We start from the raw sequence: 17,955 nt of genomic DNA on the forward strand, positions 1-17,955 counted from the left end.
CGCAGTCCTCGCCGTGGCCCGCGGCCGGGGATGCAGTCTCGCTGACGTCCTCCTGGTTACCCACAAGCCTCTGTGCCCTGGTGCGGGCAGGAAGAGGGCAGCCGGGTCTGGTGCCTGCCCGGGAGGTCGGGGTGCCTTCTGAGTCGGACGCGGGTGCTAACCTGGCACCCCCAGTGCTTGCAAACCGACAGCCTTCCGGCTCTCACCGGGGCAGAAAGGAGAGACTGCCCCGGCTCAAGGCTCTCGTCCTAAAGTGCTGCCGCCGGGAGTCAGGACGCGGGGGGTCAAGGCGCTCTTGCTGACAGCTGTCAGGCTGCCGGTGGCGACTCCCGAGCCTCGGCCCTCCCCGGTCTGCGTAATCGCGTACCGGTCATTAGGTTCTTCCTAACATCTAGGAATTGTAGAGCAGGGCCACTCGAGTACCATATGGCGTCCAGTACGTGCTGCAGCTTAGTAAGTATTAGCCTCGCAGGCCCGACCTGGCCGCCCCTCCGCACCACCAGCCCTTCCTGTCCCTCTGCCTCATCGCCTGCGGTCTCGCGTCGGCTCCAGACTCTCGCGCGCCCCTCCTCTCCCGGGTTGACGAGCTGCTTCCTCCTTCGCTCTCAGCGTCCGGCCCCGGACTGCATTTCCCGGCAGGCGCTACGGCCTGTGGCCAATGGGAAGCCTAGGATTTGGCGGCGGCGGCGCCGAACGGGGCGGGGGGGCTTTGTGCGCGGAGGCGGCGGCGGCGGCGGCGGCGGCGGCGGCGGGAGCTTGCGGCGAGGAGATCCGGACGGAGGCCGAGGCCGGGGCTGTGTGCCGGGCGCCTGGGAAAGGTGTGCAGCTTCCGTTTGGAGCCCTGGGACCCCGCTGCCCTTCGGGGCCACCAGCCTCCGGCTCCACTCCGGCACCAGCAGCTACGCGGCGACCCCCGTCCGGCCGCCTCCCCTTCGCTCCGCGTCGCCCGCAGCCTTCCGTCTGCCCGCAAACGAGCCCGGCCGGGCGGGCCGTGGCCCTCCTCAGTGCCGGCCGCCATGGCAGGGGTGCTCGGCGAGGGGGAAATCTAGTCCGAGGATTTCATGCGGCCTAGCTCGGTTCCCTCTCCTGTGCCCGCGGTCCCAGCAGCTGCCGGCAACCTAGCCCCTCTTCGGGCCTCCGTGTCTCTCCTGTGATCCTACTGACACGGCCGGGGGGTTAGAATGGAACAAACTGAAGGTAAAGTGCTTGTGCGTGTATGTGTGTGTGTGCGCGCGCGCTCGTGTGCGTATGTGTGTGTGTGTATGTGTGTGCGGTGCGTCAGGGTTGAGGATCCTTGGGGTGGGGGCGACCTAAGACCCAAGCACCCATAACGAGTGAGACCCTGGAAGGGGAGGGGCCGCGGGGTGACCCGAAAGGGTTCGAGGAAGGAAGAGCAGATGGTAAGGTGGGTGTGGAAGGAATTGGGAGGTGGGGCAGGTAGGCTTGGGATATGATGTAGTGGTGCTGAGCTGGGAATTGGGAGTAGAGGTGGGATGGGGGCGGGGATAAGGATGGAAACGGGGGAGGGGGAGGGAAAGAGAAGAGTTAGATTTGGACGGTAGAGACCTAATGCAAATTAGGGTAGGTCTGGAGTGGAGTGTGGAAACTAGAGGAGTTGGGGGGGGGGAGGGATAAGGTTGATGGAGAAGCGAGGCATCTTCTGGGAATCAAGGGAGAAACTAGTGAATCAAAGTGGAGGAAAAGATAAAATCAGGAAATAGGGATGAAAAATGATTGTGTCAGGAGGCAATAGGAGCATAGGAAATAGACGGAGGAAACTGAAAGACATACGGCTGGGCTAGGGAAGGACATTAGCTGAGTGTTGGAAGGGATGAGAATTATCGACCAGGCGTCACAGAGTGTGAGGAAAAGAAGGATGGGGAGTATTGAAGTGTTAGAAAGGAAAGCCTTTTGTTCCTATATTTGTGTGTATTCTGTCTTGTATTTCAAGGCTAGAGAAATAGAGAAGCTAGTGGTTATGGGTTTGTGATTGTTGTGAAATGAGGGAGGTGTGGGTGTTACTGTTCTGAGAGAAGAGGAGACGTGTTTGTGTTATGGTAGGGAGGCAGGGAAAGACATGGCCATAATTTGATGGTTTTGGTGAGGGAGTGAAGACTATTCAGATTTAAAGGGGGCAGGGGCAGCCATGTTTGCTACCAGGCACTGCAGTGTAAATAAATTCCTTTTCCTCTCCGACATCTGTGTGAATGTGGAACCGACCAGTTCACATTGTTACACCTTCCCTTCTATCCATGAACTTCTCTTACCTCTTGGGTCATTTACAATTACTCATAACCACCAAAGGACGCAGCGATGTTTTCCATCTTGTGTGTTTTGCTGCTTCTTCCTTTCTTTCTCCTTTTCTTTCTGGTTGAAAAAAAAAAGGCATACTGATAAATTGCAGTGTAAAATTTAACCCTTTCCATAAATTAAAAATTATATATACATTTTTTAACTAACTGAAGAAATCATTGCTATCATATTTCAAGCATGGTTGTGAAAAGTCTTAAATATTGATTGGTTTCAGACACCTCAGAAGCAAGTCAACATGGTTTTTTTGTTTTGTTTTATTTTTTTGGCAGTTCTTTAAACAAGGAAATTGCGTTGGTCATTTTACTCAGGGCACTCTTAGAAAGGGGTGGGGAAGATCAGCCTGTTGTATGTACATTATCTGCTTGCTGAATTTAGAATTTTGGAAAATTAGAAATGTTCCTGGTGACAGGTGATATGCATGTTGTTATGAGTAATGTTTTTTTACTAGCTTTTTTCCCCACCTCTTCCCTTTGCTTTCATGTAGCTGGCTCAATACAGTCTCCAAAATGTCAGTTCAGCCCAGCACTATGGCCTGTGAAGTAGGCATGGATTCCTTAGGTCCTCATTGAGATGCCAGCTTTGAGGGGGTGGGTGGGTGAGAAGTTGTGTCCCTCTCAGGAAAGCTCCAGTAATTCCTTAATGTATTCAGACACGACTACTTGTACGATCAGAATAGTTACTCAGGGTCTAAATCCTGACAAAGCAGATAAATTGATTTTGGGCAAAATCTGTTTTCTATTAATATTGAAAAGGATCCATTATGTGCCTTACTTAAAATAATTTTAATTGTGATAATCCAAACTTTAGCTCATATGTTAGTATTGAAACTGTTTTCTAATGCCAGCAAGTCATGTTAATTACATGGTGGGCTTAATCCATTTGTCCTATATACTGACTCAACAAATCTTAATAGTAATGTTTTCTCAGTTTTTATAGAGTTTGGTGGGAAACTTAAATTTAATATTGTTGGAGTGGTACTTTCTGAGGTTAGACTTGGTGTAAATGTCAGATTTATAACTTGTGGTATTTTGATTGACAGTATATAGCCTGAATTTTTTTCAGATAAGTTTCATTCAAAAAACCATTTAGTATTCACTTGGAATTTATTTATTTCGATGGAAATGTTTTATATATGTTTCTTTGTTGATATTATTTGTAATTAAAAACTTATTTGCTTGAACTATTAGTGCCACCACTTTTAGGAAAATGAGCAATTATATATTACACTAGAAAACATGTATTTGGAAGCTTTAATGAACCCTCTTAGAGTGTTGTGTTCTGGGTTCCTTGGACAGGTATCCGGTCAGTGAAGAAGGCTACTGTATTTATCAGACACCTGAAATCCAAGTCTGCCTTGATTACTGCTGTGCTCATCGTCAGCCTGCTTGGTACTTAACGTTTCTTAAGTTATTTTGTTTTGTGTGTTTGAGCATTTTACCTGTATGTCTGTCTGTTGTGTACACATGCATGTCTGGTGCCCAGAGACCAGAAGAGGGCACCTAAGCCTCTGGACTTGGAATTATGGATGGTTGTGAGCTGCCATGTGGGTACTGGGAACTGAACCAGGCTTCTCTGGAAGAGCAGCCAGTGCTTTTAACCACTGAGCCATCTCTCTGACCCTTACACCTTTTTATTTATTTATTGAGACAGAGTCTCATTATGCCCCAGGCTGGCCTCAAACTTCCAATATAGCTGAGGCTGACCTTGAACTTCTGACCTTACATTGTCTCTTGAGCATGCTGACCGTGTATGCTAGCATGTCTGGTATATGGAATACTGGGAGTCCTACCTAGGGAACAACTAAACCACATACCTTTTTCTTTTCTTTTGAGTGATAAATTAACAAATGGTCTCATAATGATTAGATTACGGGAATTTTGAATGAAGGAAGCTAATTTCCCACAAAACTGGTTATTTTTGGCAGAACTGTCCAAAGTGCCTCTAATGACAATAGTTTTGGATTTTGTTTTTGTTTTTGTTTTTGTTTTTGTTTTTGTTTTTGGAGACAGGGTTTCTCTGTGTATTGCTGGCTGTCCTGGACTCAATTTGTATACCACACTGGCCTCAAACTCACAGTGATCCCCTGGCCTCGGCCTCCCACCATGCGAGACTTTACTTTTAACTGCTTTTTGCAAGTGGAGAAACAGGTTAGATAACAACATTACAAATGCTACTAAATATTTAAATAACAAAGCTGGTATTTGAGTATAGGTCTTTTAAATTATAGAACTCAGAGAGGCAAACTAGTTCTGTTAGTTTATTCTTTAAAATCATAAAAATAACACATGCTTGTTATTTTAAAATATTTCAAAGGAGGGGAGCAGCACACACTGTTAATCCCAGTACTCAGGAGGCAGAGGCAGGCGGATCTCTATGAGTTTGAGGCCAACCTGGTCTACTGATCAAGTTCAGGACAGCCAAGGCTACACAGAGAAACCCTGTCTCGGAAAACACAAACAAAACAAAAATTCAAAAGAATGTGCCCTTGTTTCCACTGTAACTACTTAGAAGTGTCCTAGACAGTTTCTGTGGTTTCACTTAACATGCATAAGCTGGCCTCACACTCTAGTTCTAGAACCCAGGTCTCGCCTAAGCTACACCTTGGCCCATTTTCAGTTTATTTTGTTTTGCTTAGGCTGTCCTCAAACTTGGTATTTTCCTGCTTCAGTCTTCCATGTATCTGAGAGTATGTATACACAGCTCTGGCTGCTGTTCTGTTTTACTCAGTTAACAGGTATGTGGACCTACAATGTTTGTTTCAGGGTCAGGCAGTGGTCTATTATTTGGAATACTACCACTTAAGCTAACCCTTTTGTTTTTTGTTTCTTGAGTCAGGGTCTTTATTAAGTTGTTCTGGCTGGCTGGAACTCCCTATGTGGACCATGCTGGCCTTGAATTCATACCTGCTGCTTCCTCCTAAGTGCTGGGATTAAAGGCATTTGACATCAGGTCCAGGTCCAGGTCCAGGTCCAGCTTACTTAACCACCACCCCCCTTTTTGCTATTATAAGAATATAGTTGATTTTTACTGTATTTGTAACTGTTTGTTTGGATGGACGATAAATGCTCTAACATACCTTATTTTACGGAGGAAAAACTGAGGCCTATAGGAGTTAAGGCCAAGGCTTTGGTGACAGACTGGTGACTTGGAACTTTACTTCCTTACTACGAAAGTATTGACTGTTCTTTAAAGCTTGAGGTGCGAGGGATTATGCTGAGGTCAGGCAGTGTTAGTATAGTAAGTTCCAGGGAGTTCCAGTGAAGTGAGGGATCACGCCTGTGCTTTCTTCATACTTGGACAAGTAGCATACAGACAATGTTTTTATGTGTAATGAATTATATCCAAGCTATCTTGAAGTTTGTGCTTTGTGTAATGAAGTAGGTTTTGGCAGAATTTTCCCTCTTGTAATAAAATTGTCAATGAAATAGTCAGCAATAAGGCAACAAACATTAGAAGTCCAGGCCTGGTCCTAAAGTGACATTGAGAAACACTGGTGTTTTTTGTTTTTGTTTTTTAATGAGCTGAAAACACCCAATTTAAAACAGTAGTTTAAAAAAACATCTCAGGCCAGTCATGGTAGCCCATGCTTTTTTGTTTGTTTTTGTTTTTTGTTTTTTTGTTTTTTTGAGACAGGGTTTCTCTGTGTAGTGTAGGGGTCCTGGAACTCGATCTATAGACCAGGCTGGCCTTGAACTCACAGATACTCACCTGCCTCTGCCTCCTGAGGGCTGGAATTAAAGGCACGTACCACCACAGCCCGGCTGTGGTCCACACTTTTAACCCCAGCCCTCAGGAGGCCTCTGTGAGTTCTAGGACAACCAGGGAGAGTTAGTGAGAGCCTGTCTCAAAAAGAAAAAAAAAAATCTCAAGAGACACTGTTGATTTCTTTTTTAAGTTATTTATTCCTATCAAAAAAAAGTAGGTGATCATGAATTCATATCAAATGAACTCACTGTGTAGCTCAGGCCAGCCTGTCTAACTCATGCTTTCTCTACCTTAGCCTCTCAACTAGACTTATAGATTTACAGCTAGAATTACAGTTCTGTGCCACTATGCCCAACTTACTGAGTCTCTCAAAACAAAAAGAGTCTCTCACCTGTTGTAGATACTAAAGATATTAAAATTATTTTAAAGAATTTTTTGGAGATTTTTATTTACTTTTATATGTATGAGTATTTGCCTGAATGTATGTTTATGCACCCTGTGTGTGCAGTGCCCGTGGAAGGTAGAAGGTGTTGGATTCTAGGGACTGGAGTTATAGACTCCTGTTAGTTGCCATGAGGGTTCTGGGAACTGAACCAGGTCCTCTGGATCAAAAGTTAGCGCTAACTGCTGAGCCATCTCTTCGGTCTAGATGTACGCTACCTTTTCTTACAGTTTATAAAGCCACAGTGATTATGTTTTTTCAAGAAGAGTTGTCAAATATGAAGCCAAGAGTGGTAAACACTCGGAATCCCAGCACTCAGGATCTTACATTTGAGGCCAGCCTGATCTAAACAGTCAGACTTTATCTCAAAAAACAACAACAACAACAACACACACACACAGAGTTAATTTGTGTCATGTTTATACAGTGCTACACACACTGATCAGTTATAAAAAGGAATAAATGATAAATAGAACATGGATGAATCTTGAAATAATTCTACTAAGTGACTCTAGACCAAAAAAGAAAATATATTCTATGATTCCAAACAAAAGTCATATGCACACTACTCCACAGTGACAACCACATCAGTCCTAAGATATTAAAATTGTTAAAGCTTTTTGTTGTTGTTGTGTTTTTTTTTTCCAGACAGGGTCTCTGTGTAGCCTTGACTAAATTGTTAAAGCTTTAAAAATATTTAGAAGTTCGTTTTCATAATAATCTGTTTTTCAATGCAATGCTGTTTTTAGTTTTCTTTAGGGGAAAAAAGGTATTTTTGAAGAAGCAACCCAAATGATTTATTTTATTTTATTTTTTGTTAATAAACAACACATCTGGCATTTGGGTCTTTAAATAACTAATGAGATTTATTTCTTTAGACTAATCTTTTCATAAATGCTAATAAGATGGGGCTTGTTGGTGAGCTAGCCCAGCAGCTGAAGGCACTGGCTGCGAAGCCTGAGTTAGATCCCTGGAACCTAAATGGTGAAAAAAGAGAACCGGCTCCTACAGGTTGTAATCTGACCTACATAGAAACTCACACAAATACATTTAAAATTTAAAAATTAAAAAAAGTATATTTACCAGCTAGATATACTAATGTGAACTAACTTTAAAAAAAGTCTGACTTATTTTATTGTGTATGTGTGTATATATGTGCATGTGTGTGTGTGGAGGTTGGAGGGACGCTGGAGGGGTTGTTTCTCTCCCGCCCCGAGTGCCAGGCATCAGACTCAGGCAGCCGGGCTGCCTAGGCAAGTGTTAGACCCACTGAACAATCTGCCTCGTCCTATCTAGTATTTTTTAAAAGCTTATAGTTTCATTTTCATTTTCACCACTCACCTCAGGAAATACATAGTAAGTTCTTTAAGCACTACTATAGCATGTATAATATCTATATAGTGTGACATGAAAAAGTAAAAACCATATTTTAAATTTTGTTAATTAGAAAATGCTGTTTTTACTGGATATGTGTTGTTACTCTTGTAGTACATCTGCCATTAATGAGATATTTGAGAAAGTTCCCTGAAATTCTTAGCTTATTTAAAAATTATAGATGTGGCTTTGTTTTTCTGTTTTTATTTTTGTTGTTTTCTTTTGCTTGTTTTGTAAGATGGGGTCTCCAGTAGCCCAGGCTCGCCTCCAGGGAACTCCCTATGTAACTGGGAGTGGCCTTGAACAGCTCATCCTTTTCCCAAGTGCTGAGATATGGGCTTGCAACACTACACTGAACTAGATATGCATCTTTCTTTTTCCTCTTTGAGACAGGCTGGCCTCAGCCTGTTATGTGTCGGAGACTAGTCTTGAACTCCTGATGGGATCGCCTTCCCCTCCCAGGTGCTTGACTTTACAGACGGACATCACCACGCTTCACTCCCCATGGATCTCAGTCTTTACGACTTCCATTGTGGAGAAAATACATGGGAAAATGAAAAAAAAGATATACATTATAGTTTGCATTAACCTATGTAATAACATTTTGTATGTTACCTTCTTGGGTTATTTTATAAATATCCACACAATAACTCCATTTTTTGGAATGAATTTGAAAGAACAATAATGATTTAACTCACTAATGGGAGATTTTGAAACTTCCTAGATGGCTCACCACAGAAACTGTCATCTGATATAGAACACGCTTCCAGAGTCATGCTTCTTCTTTTTGTTTGTTTGTTTGCTTTTGTTTTTCTGGTTTTTTGAGACAGGGTTTGTCTGTGTAGCCTGGGCTGTCTTAGACTCACTTTGTAGACCAGGCTGGTCTCAAACTCACAGCGATCTACCTGTCTCTGCTTCCCAAGTGCTGGGATTAAATGTGTGTGCCACCATGCCCAGCTTTCACTCTACTTCTAAATTATTATTCTTTTCAAAAATATTTTTTTGATGTTTTGCCTACATACATATGTCTGTATGTGAGGGTATTAGGCCCCTAGAACTGAAGTAATAGACCGTTGTGAGCTACTATGTGGGTGCTGGGAATGGAACCTCTGTCCTCTGGAAGAGCAGCTAAGCCATCTCTCCAGCCCAAATTATTTTTTTAATGAGACAAATTTTTATTTGTTTGTTTCTTGCATTTAGAATGCTCTTTGGTAACATATTTGGCCTGATACTGTGTTTGGTATAGCCCTTCTAAGAAAAGGACATTCAATTTACCTTTTCAAGATGAAGTTCTTAGAACTAGTGAATTCTTAATTTGAAGTCTTAATAGCTTTTCAACATTGCAATATTATAGCCAATTTTGAGGACTTTAAATACTTTACTTGCCCTTAAGGCTAGAAACATGGTGCTAGCACTACCAGCTTTTTCTAAATGTCCTCAGAAGTGCATTCAGACAAGTAGACCAATTGGCTGGCTCTTACTTCAGCTAATTAATTTACCTACCTACCTACCTACCTACTACCTACCTACCTACCTACCTACCACCTACCTACCTACCTACCTACCTACCTACCTACCACCTACCTACCTACCTACCTACCACCTACCTACCTACCTACCTACCTACCTACCTACCTACCACCTACCTACCTACCTACCTATCTACCACCTACCTACCACCTACCTACCTACCTACCTACCACCTACCCACCTACCTACCTACCTACCACCTACCTACCTACCTACCTACCAATCTGTCTTGGCTTTTTTGAGACAGGGTTTCTTTCTGTAGCACTGGCTGTCCTGGAACTGGCTCAGGAGACCAGACTGTCCTTCATACTCAGAGATTCTCCTGCCTCTGTCTCTTGAGTGCTGGGATTAAAGGCATGAGTCTCCGCTGCTACTGCCACCTATTTATATATTAAATTTATTTATTTTATATACATGAGTGCTGTCTTCATTGCACACCAGAAAAGATAATCAGATCCCATTACAGATGGTAGTGAGCCACCATGTGGTTGCTGCAAATTGAACTCAGGACCTCAGGAAGAGCAGCCAGTGCTCTTAACAGCTGAGCCACCTCTTTAGTCCTATTTATTTTTTGAGACAGAGCTTCTTTGTGTAATCCTGGCTGTCCTGAACTCTTTCTGCTCTCAAGTGCAGGGGGGAGTGGTGTCTGCTATAGTTCTAGATACTTTGAAGTCAAAGACAGGAGGTCCCTTGACTACAGGAGTCTGAGACCAGCTTGAACATCTTTGGACAAGCACATCTTAAACAAAGAGGAGGGATGCTGGCAGGGCACAGTGGAGGCACACTTTTTTTTTTCCTTCTGTGTAGCCTTAGTTGTCCAGGAACTCTCCCTTTGTAAACCAGGCTGGCCTTGAATTCACATAAATCTGCCTGCCTCTGCCTCCCAAGTGCTGGAATTAAAAGTGCACGTGCTGGGCAATGGTGGCACACGCAGGAGGCTGTGATGTGGAGGCCAGCAGTGTGGGCTACACAGTGAGCTCAGGCCAATAAGGACTGTACACCGAGACTTTGTCTCAGGGGGGTAAAGCCTCATGGCTCATTGGGTAAAGGTATTTTCCACCCAGCATGCTAACTTGAGTTTAATCCCTGTAGTCCACATGGTGGAAAAGAAAGAACTGATTTTCCTGAGTTGTCCTGTGACTTCTACACACGCGTACATTTCTGCCTCCAATGCACACACATAAGTAAATACAATTAAATGCATAAAAAATGTTTTGATTCAGATTTGATTTATAAACACCTTATTAAAAAGAAAAATGTACATGGACAGTGTGTTCTACTCATCTATTACACACTGTAAGAGATTTGCTGTGATCTAACTGACCTTTATCCCGGTAGTTGTTCTGCAGTTGTGTTTGCTTTAAGCCAGTTTAACAAACTGTGTGTGTATGGGGGGCAGGGGGGTTGGTACATGTACTTGTGTATATGTACTTCCGTGCATAAGCACAGAGTTGTTGGGTATCCTTCTCGACCACTCCCTGCATGTTTGCTTGGAAGCAGGATCTCTCCCTGTTCCTGGATCCTGTGTGGGTTTCTTTTCTTTTCTTTTCTTTTTTTAGTATTTATTATTTATTCAATATTCTGCCTGAATGCCAGAAGAGGACACCAGATCTCATATATAGAAGGTTGTGACCCACCATGTGGTTGCCGAGAATTGAACTTAGGACCTTTGGAAGAACAGCCAGTGCTCTTAACCTCTGAGCCATCTCTCCAGCCCCTTTTTTTTTCCTCTCTCTCTTTCTTTCTCTCTCTCTCTTTCTTTCTTTCTTTCTTTTCCCCTAGGCTGTTAGCCAGCAAGCCTTCAACATTTTCCTGCTTTCGCCCCCACAATACTAGGGTTTACAAACATGTGTTTGTGAGGTCATGCCTCACTGTGATCTAAACTCAGATGCCCATGTTTGTGCAGCAAGTACTGTCAACCACAGTGCTGTCTCTCCAGCTCCCTTTGCTTTTAAATTGGGTGGGCAGTGGAGGTGAAGGGCCTAAGTTGAGGTCTGAGTTCCTACCCCCATTTTACCTTGCCATTGAGGATTAATGCTTTTATTGTTAAATAGAAATGATTTAGGGTTGTAGAGCTTCAAATTGGGGTACTAAAGTACCAGACTATAGTAGGCATGTACTTGTTAATACATACTTCTTAAAAACAGAAATAAGTACTGGAGGCTGAGGGTGTGGCTCAGTACTGCAGAGCTTTTTGGTGCACAGAGAAGTCCTGGATTTGATTTTCAGCAATAAAAAAGAAAGAAAATGTCATCTACAAATGAGGTTGTCTTTAATCACAAAATTAGTGGATAAAGAAATGAACTCACTTGGCTGCCTTACCAGAAGTTAAAGAATGGTGGAGCAGTGTCTTTGCATAAGTGCATGGGCGTTCTTAGCAAGAGAACTCATGTTGGTACAAGTATGAACAAGAAGTTAACTTTCCAGTCCAAATTCACGTCCACTGTTTTATTGTAACATGCATCTATAACTGCACCAATGCTTATTGTTCTGATGAAACAAATAAGTGATAAAAAATTTGAATGTAATTGAGCCAAAAAACTGGGAAGTGGTAAAACTGGCGAAACAAAACAAAAAGCAAAACAAAACTACAGAAAACACCCAAACATCTTCATAGGAAGTTAAAAACTTACCTATGACGTTGCTTAGTACTTTAAAACACCTGTTATTTTTGTCTTTTTTTTTTTTTTTACTTGAGGCTAACAGAATCCAAGGTATAAGAAAGTAAAATGTGAACATTTATAAAATTTAAGAACCAATTGGATGTGGTGACTCACACTTTTAATCCTAGCACTCAGGAGGCAGAGGCTAGGGGGATCTCTGTAAATTCAAGGCCAACCTGGTTTACATAGTTTGAGGACAGCCAAGGCTACATAGTGAGACCCTGTCTCAAAAAAATAAAAATAAAAATAAATCTATAAGAACTGGTTTCAGAAACTATAATTTTAAGAGTTTTCTAATGAAAGCATAAGAAAATATGCAAATGGATATGTTTAGTCAATTTCAAAAAGAATAGAATAAGATGACTGATGAAGTTGCCTAGTTTGGGGCCAGAGATATGGTTACTTGTTTGCTGTTCTTGTAGAGACCCAAGTTTGTTTTCTAATACCCACAGGGCTCACAACTGTGTGTAAGCCAGTTCCAGGGGATGCTGTACCCATCTGTTACACATGAAGTGTACATAATACATTCAGGCACACATATAAAATAGATATTTTTAAAAAGACGTTGCTTAGTTTGTAGTGATTTCAGTATGAGTCAGCACCCTTGTGGTAAGAAACTGGACAAAAACTTAATGCATATCTTCAAGTGGTAGCCATGTTTGTTGTTTGTTGTAGTCAAGGACAAAGTAAGCACAGCAATGTGAAGGGAAACTGACTAGATAAGGGAAACAGTGTCTGTTCAGTAAGCGGATGCTTGCAAGGTAGTGGGGCTGTAATGTGGTTCAGTCAGAAAGAAGTTGGAACTATAATCTAAAATGTTGAGTAATTTGATGGAATCATAATGAAGCGCAAGCAGATTGAATTTAATAGCAAGGTTTATGGTTAAGTAAAATAGATGTAGGTTTAAATTTTTTTCTTATTAACTAATTATGGTCACTTTCTGATAGAGGATATTTTAATCTCTTTGAAAATCGTTTTTCCCCCCTAACACTTTGGTTTGTTTGAGATCGAGGTGGGGAGCACTCTCACCATATAGTCCAGGCTAGCCTGCAGATTCTGAGTGTACATTATAGGACTGTATATAGCACACTGTAGGTGGGAGATGCCAAGCAAAAATTTAAGGTGAGCAACAGAGCTAACCAGATTGTGAGGTAGCACAGTTATAACTTGAAAAAAAAATTTTTTTTTGCTGTTTAAAAATGTGAAAGTGTAAGAAAAAAATATACAGCTTTGGACATGTGTTTTGATTACTTAGAAACTTTATGAAGGGGCTGGGTGTGGTGGCGCACGCCTTTAATCCTAGCACTCCAGAGGCAGAGGCAGGTGGATCTTTGTGATTTCAAGGCCAGCCTGGTCTACAGAGTCCAGGACAGCCAAGGCTACACAGAGAAACCCTATCTTGGGGGGAAAAAACCAACAAAACAAACAAACAAAACAAATGAGAGAAAGAAAAGAAAAGAAAACTTTATGAAGACAATATGGTAGTTAAGCTGAGTTTATACTTCTAAAAACTTATATAGCTAAGCACTGGATATAAATTGCATTTAATGTTTGATACTGCAAATGAAAGTCATTAAATAATGTCAAGACAATTGAGATTTAAAGTTAATTTTAAAGTCATATGTCTGTGTCAAAATAAAAGTCCAGGCTATACATTTGTATATGGACAACTAGGAGGAATGACATCTTCCATTTTGCAGTCATTTTAGATCCTGCATCACTTGGTTTAATCCCTACATAGCAAACATTAAATGAGCTCCATGGTTAAGGACCTGGGTTCAATCTTCAGCACCCACATGGTGACCTATAGCTGTCTGTAACTCCAGTTGCAGGGAACCCAACACCTTCTTTTCTATAAGGGCATCAGGCATGCACATGATGCACAGACATCCATGCATCCAAGTAAAATAAAAATTTCAAAAGCCTCCTGACCAATACATGACTAGAAGACCAGCATACACTTTTACTCTGTGGACATTCTGTTTGTTTCTGGGTTTACCTTACATTTTATTCTAGCATGTAGTGGGATTGCTTAAGTGTTTATATATGTAGTTTCTCTTTTTTTGTTTTTGTTTTTGTTTTTTTTGTTTGTTTGTTTTGTTTTTTGAAACAGAGTGTCTCTATGTAGACTAGGCTGGCTTTGAACTCACAGAGATTCATTTGCCTCTACCTCTGCTTCTTAGTGCTGGGATTAAAGGTATGTGGCACACGCCTGGATTTCTTTCTTGCATCACAGTATTTCTTCAGAGAGTTCACAACTAACCTCATCTCTGTAAGCATGTGAGGGTGTTTTTATGAGGTTTTTTGAAATTCAAGGTTCATGGTAAAGTTTTTTTTTTTTTTTTTTTTTTTTGATTTTTCGAGACAGGGTTTCTCTGTGTAGCCTTGGTTGTCCTGGACTCGCTTTGTAGACCAGGCTGGCCTCGAACTCACAGCGATCCGCCTGCTTTTGCCTCCCGAGTGCTGGGATTAAAGGCGTGCGCCACCACGCCCGGCTCTATGGTAGAGTTTTGAGGTGGTGGAAAGAACTGCATTTCCTTTTGAGATAGAGTCTCTAGCCCAGGCTGCCCAGACTTTCTATGTGTGATTTTTTTCACTACCAGCAGCAGGTAGAGATTGGCTTCTTTGTTTCCCCTAGCTCTTTAAAAAACTGTAAAACTTCCGTGTTGTATGTCTCTGTGTGGATATATGCATGAAGATACCTGACTAGGCTGGCCGACGGCATATGGAGCTCACTGTAAGCCCTGACGTGGGCACTTGAATCTGAACTCTGCTCTTCTAAGAGCAGTGAACTCTTAGCTACCAAGCTACCTCTCAAGCCCAGTGTCTTTTGGGTTGTTTTTTTTTTTGTTTTGTTTTGGTTTTTTTTTTTTTTTTTTTTGAGACAGGGTTTAACTGTGTAGCCTGGCTATCTTAGAACTTGCTCTGTAGATCAAGCCGGCCTCAAACTAAATATGTTAAATGTAAACTTATGTCTGTATATTTTGGACTAGTGCATGCTTATAATCCCTGTACTTGGGAGGTGGAGGCAGGAGGATCTAAAGTGTGAGTTCATCTTCAGTTATGCGGTGTGTTGGAAGACAGCTCGGGTTACATGAGACCTTTTCTTAACATTAAAAACCAAACAAACAAAAAGCCAGCACAATCTATGTGGAAAGGATTTTGTTCCTATTCATCTATTTATGTATACTTCCCTTTTCTCTCCCTCCCTCTGCGCCCCCCCCTCCAACCCCCCAATTCTTTGTTTCAATAGGGTCTCATGTATCCCAGGCTGGGCTGGAACTCACTTTGTAGACAAGGATGGATGACATGGAACTTCTGGTCCTCTTCTATCTCTACCTCCCCATTGTTAGGGTAGTTGTTGTATCCCGCCACATCCGGTTTTATAGGCTGCTAAGGTTCAAAACTAGGATTTCCCGTATGCTAGGCAAGAACTACCAACTGCGGTACACCTCCCGTTCGCCATAGTCTTGCCTGTCTTGGAACTCACTCTGTGGTCCAGGCTGGGCTGGAACTCAGAGATCTACCTGCCTCTGCCTCCCAGTGCTGGGATTAATCAAGCTACCAGGTGCTTGCTCGTGGAAGTCAGAAGACGGTGTTAGTCCCACGGGGTTGGAGTTACAGGTGGTTGTGAGGCTCCATGTGGGTGCTAGGGATTGAACCCTAGATCTTCTACAAAAGTAATAGGCTTTTTAGCCACTAAGCCAACTCTCCAGCCCCTGTACATTCTTGAATGATGAAACTATTATCTAGAATGTGAATGAAGGCCTTTTTATTTCAGAAATTGTTCAGAATAGAGTGTCTACGGGTATGTGCTCACCTGTGTGGGTGCATGTAGAGGCCAAAGGCTAGTGCTACAGTGCTTTCCATAATTTCTCAACCTTAGATTTGTTTAAAGATCTAATTTATGTATGTGAATGTTTTGCCTGCATGTATGTCTGTATGTGTGTGCAGTGTCAGAGGAGGCAAGAGGAGCGGGTCTGACTCTTTAGAACTGGAGTTGCAGATGGTTGTGAGTCCCTACATAGAGGCTGGGAACTAATCCAGGGTCCTGTATAAGAGCAGCAAGGGCTCTTAACTGCTTAGACCTCTCTAGATCTCCCTCCCCAACTTGATTTTTCTGAGACAAGGTCTCATTATGTAGCCTTGACTGGCCTGCATCTCCTAGAGATCCTCCTGCCTCTGTCTCCCTCTGCTGGGATTAAAGGTGGTGTGCATCATCACATCTGGCTCCTTCCACTTTTTCAAAATCAGCAGCATAGTTATCTTCAGTGTTCTCTCTAGCTCTCCTCCATGCACTACTTTATTCATAGGATCCTTGTGATTATTTCAGGCACAGTGGAGCAATGCAAGCTTAGTATGTTGGCATGCTTGTGTTTTCTGCTATCTGTGAATTCATTCAGCAGCTTCTGTGTTCATCTATGGTTATGGTACTAGGAATGGGAGTGCAGAAATGAATGCAACGTAAGTACTAGGTAGGTTTCTGTTGGTTGATTTTGCTTTCTTTTTTGAGATAGGGCTTCACTACGTAGCCCTGGCTTGTCTTGAACTCAGAGATCTGCTTGCCTCTGCCTCCCCCTCCTGAGCGCTGGGATTTAAAGCATATGCCACTTGGGTAGCTGTTATCAACAATTTCCGTCAGAGATGCTTCTCTTCCATATCAGAAGAAAGTACTGCCACACTTTGTTTTGGATGTTGAAGACATCAAAATTTGCTGGTTATGGTGTCAAACACTTTAAATCCCAGTTCTTGGGAGGGAAAAGCAGCGACAGGCAGATCTCTGTGTCTCTGTCTTGGGGGTGGGGGGGGGGGCAGAAATAAACCCACAGCCAAACGAACGTGAACTTTAGATATATTAACTGGCCAGTCTGCCAACAGTAAAACTGTGCAAAAGGCACTTCAAACATTTATGATTTTTGGTATTTAGGACAGAACTTGTATTAATTTGAAATTAATATAAAAAAGTCATTTTCCTTTTTTAGGGAGAGTCATTTTTGTTAGAGGCTTTTGTTAGAATCTTGATTCTAATATTTTCATTAAACATTATGACAGTTTCTTATAATCCCATTAATAGTGACCAAATTTTAATACACCGATGCAAGAGACAGCTTCATAATGTACCCCATATGAATTGTAGCACACTGTCAGTAGTTCTTATATGTTTGTAGAGTTATTAGATGTCATTTTACAGAACATCATGTTATGTAAGATTATATAAATAGTTAAAAGACTATTTTAGTCAGTGACTCTTAGATGACACATTTATATTGTGTATTTTCAGCATTAATTTTTTTACGTTTATTCATTTGTGTGTGCTGCATCCATCATGCATGAGTAGAGATTAGAATACAACTTTTGGTGGTTGATTGTCTCTTCCATGTGGCTTATGGGGATTGAGCTCAGGTCATCACTGTCCATATTTTCAGCATTTAATAAAATGCCTTTTAATTTTATTTTTTATTTAATTTAATTTTTGTTTGTTTTTCGAGACAAGGTTTCTCTGTGTAGCCTTGGCTTTTGTAGACTCACTTTGTAGACCAGGCTGGCTTCAAACTCACAGCAATCTGCCTGCCTCTGCCTCCCGATTGCTGGGATTAAAAGTGTGCACCACCACACCAGGCTAATTCTTTTTTTATGAAAATATTACCAGCTAAAATAAAACCGCAAATGAAACCATTGAAAAGATTTAAAAGTAATTGGGGTAAAGTTTACTTTGTTGCTTTTTTCACAGCGATCTGTTTCTTGCTGATAGGCTTGTGCTGGGCACAATGCTGCTGATACTTTATAAGCTTTCTTTACAAGTTCTTTTAGGAAGAAAGCAAATCTCCCTGGGCATGGTGGTGCATGCCTTTAATTCCACACTTGCAAGGCACGGGCAGGTGGATCTCTGTGAGTTCAAAGCGAACCTGGTCTACATAGTGAATTCTA

At 42.1% G+C, this 17,955-nt stretch overlaps 1 protein-coding gene across 5 annotated transcripts in view; it reads left to right on the forward strand.

Moving 5' to 3' along the window:
- The window catches only part of NSD3 (nuclear receptor binding SET domain protein 3), a 118,815-nt gene continuing 100,860 nt past the window's right edge, over window positions 1-17,955 (forward strand). For 2 of the 5 annotated variants that reach the window (XM_084760270.1, XM_084760273.1), the window contains exon 1: window positions 702-1,197. The gene's annotated coding sequence lies outside the window, so the exon portion shown is untranslated. Of the gene's footprint in view, window positions 454-701; window positions 1,198-3,608; window positions 3,702-17,955 lie in introns of those variants that run through there. The other 3 variants (XM_084760271.1, XM_084760272.1, XM_084760274.1) reach the window with 3 other exon arrangements.

The sequence above is a fragment of the Acomys minous genome (assembly GCF_964271855.1).
Source record: "Acomys minous genome assembly, chromosome: 15".
NCBI lineage: Eukaryota > Metazoa > Chordata > Mammalia > Rodentia > Muridae > Acomys > Acomys minous.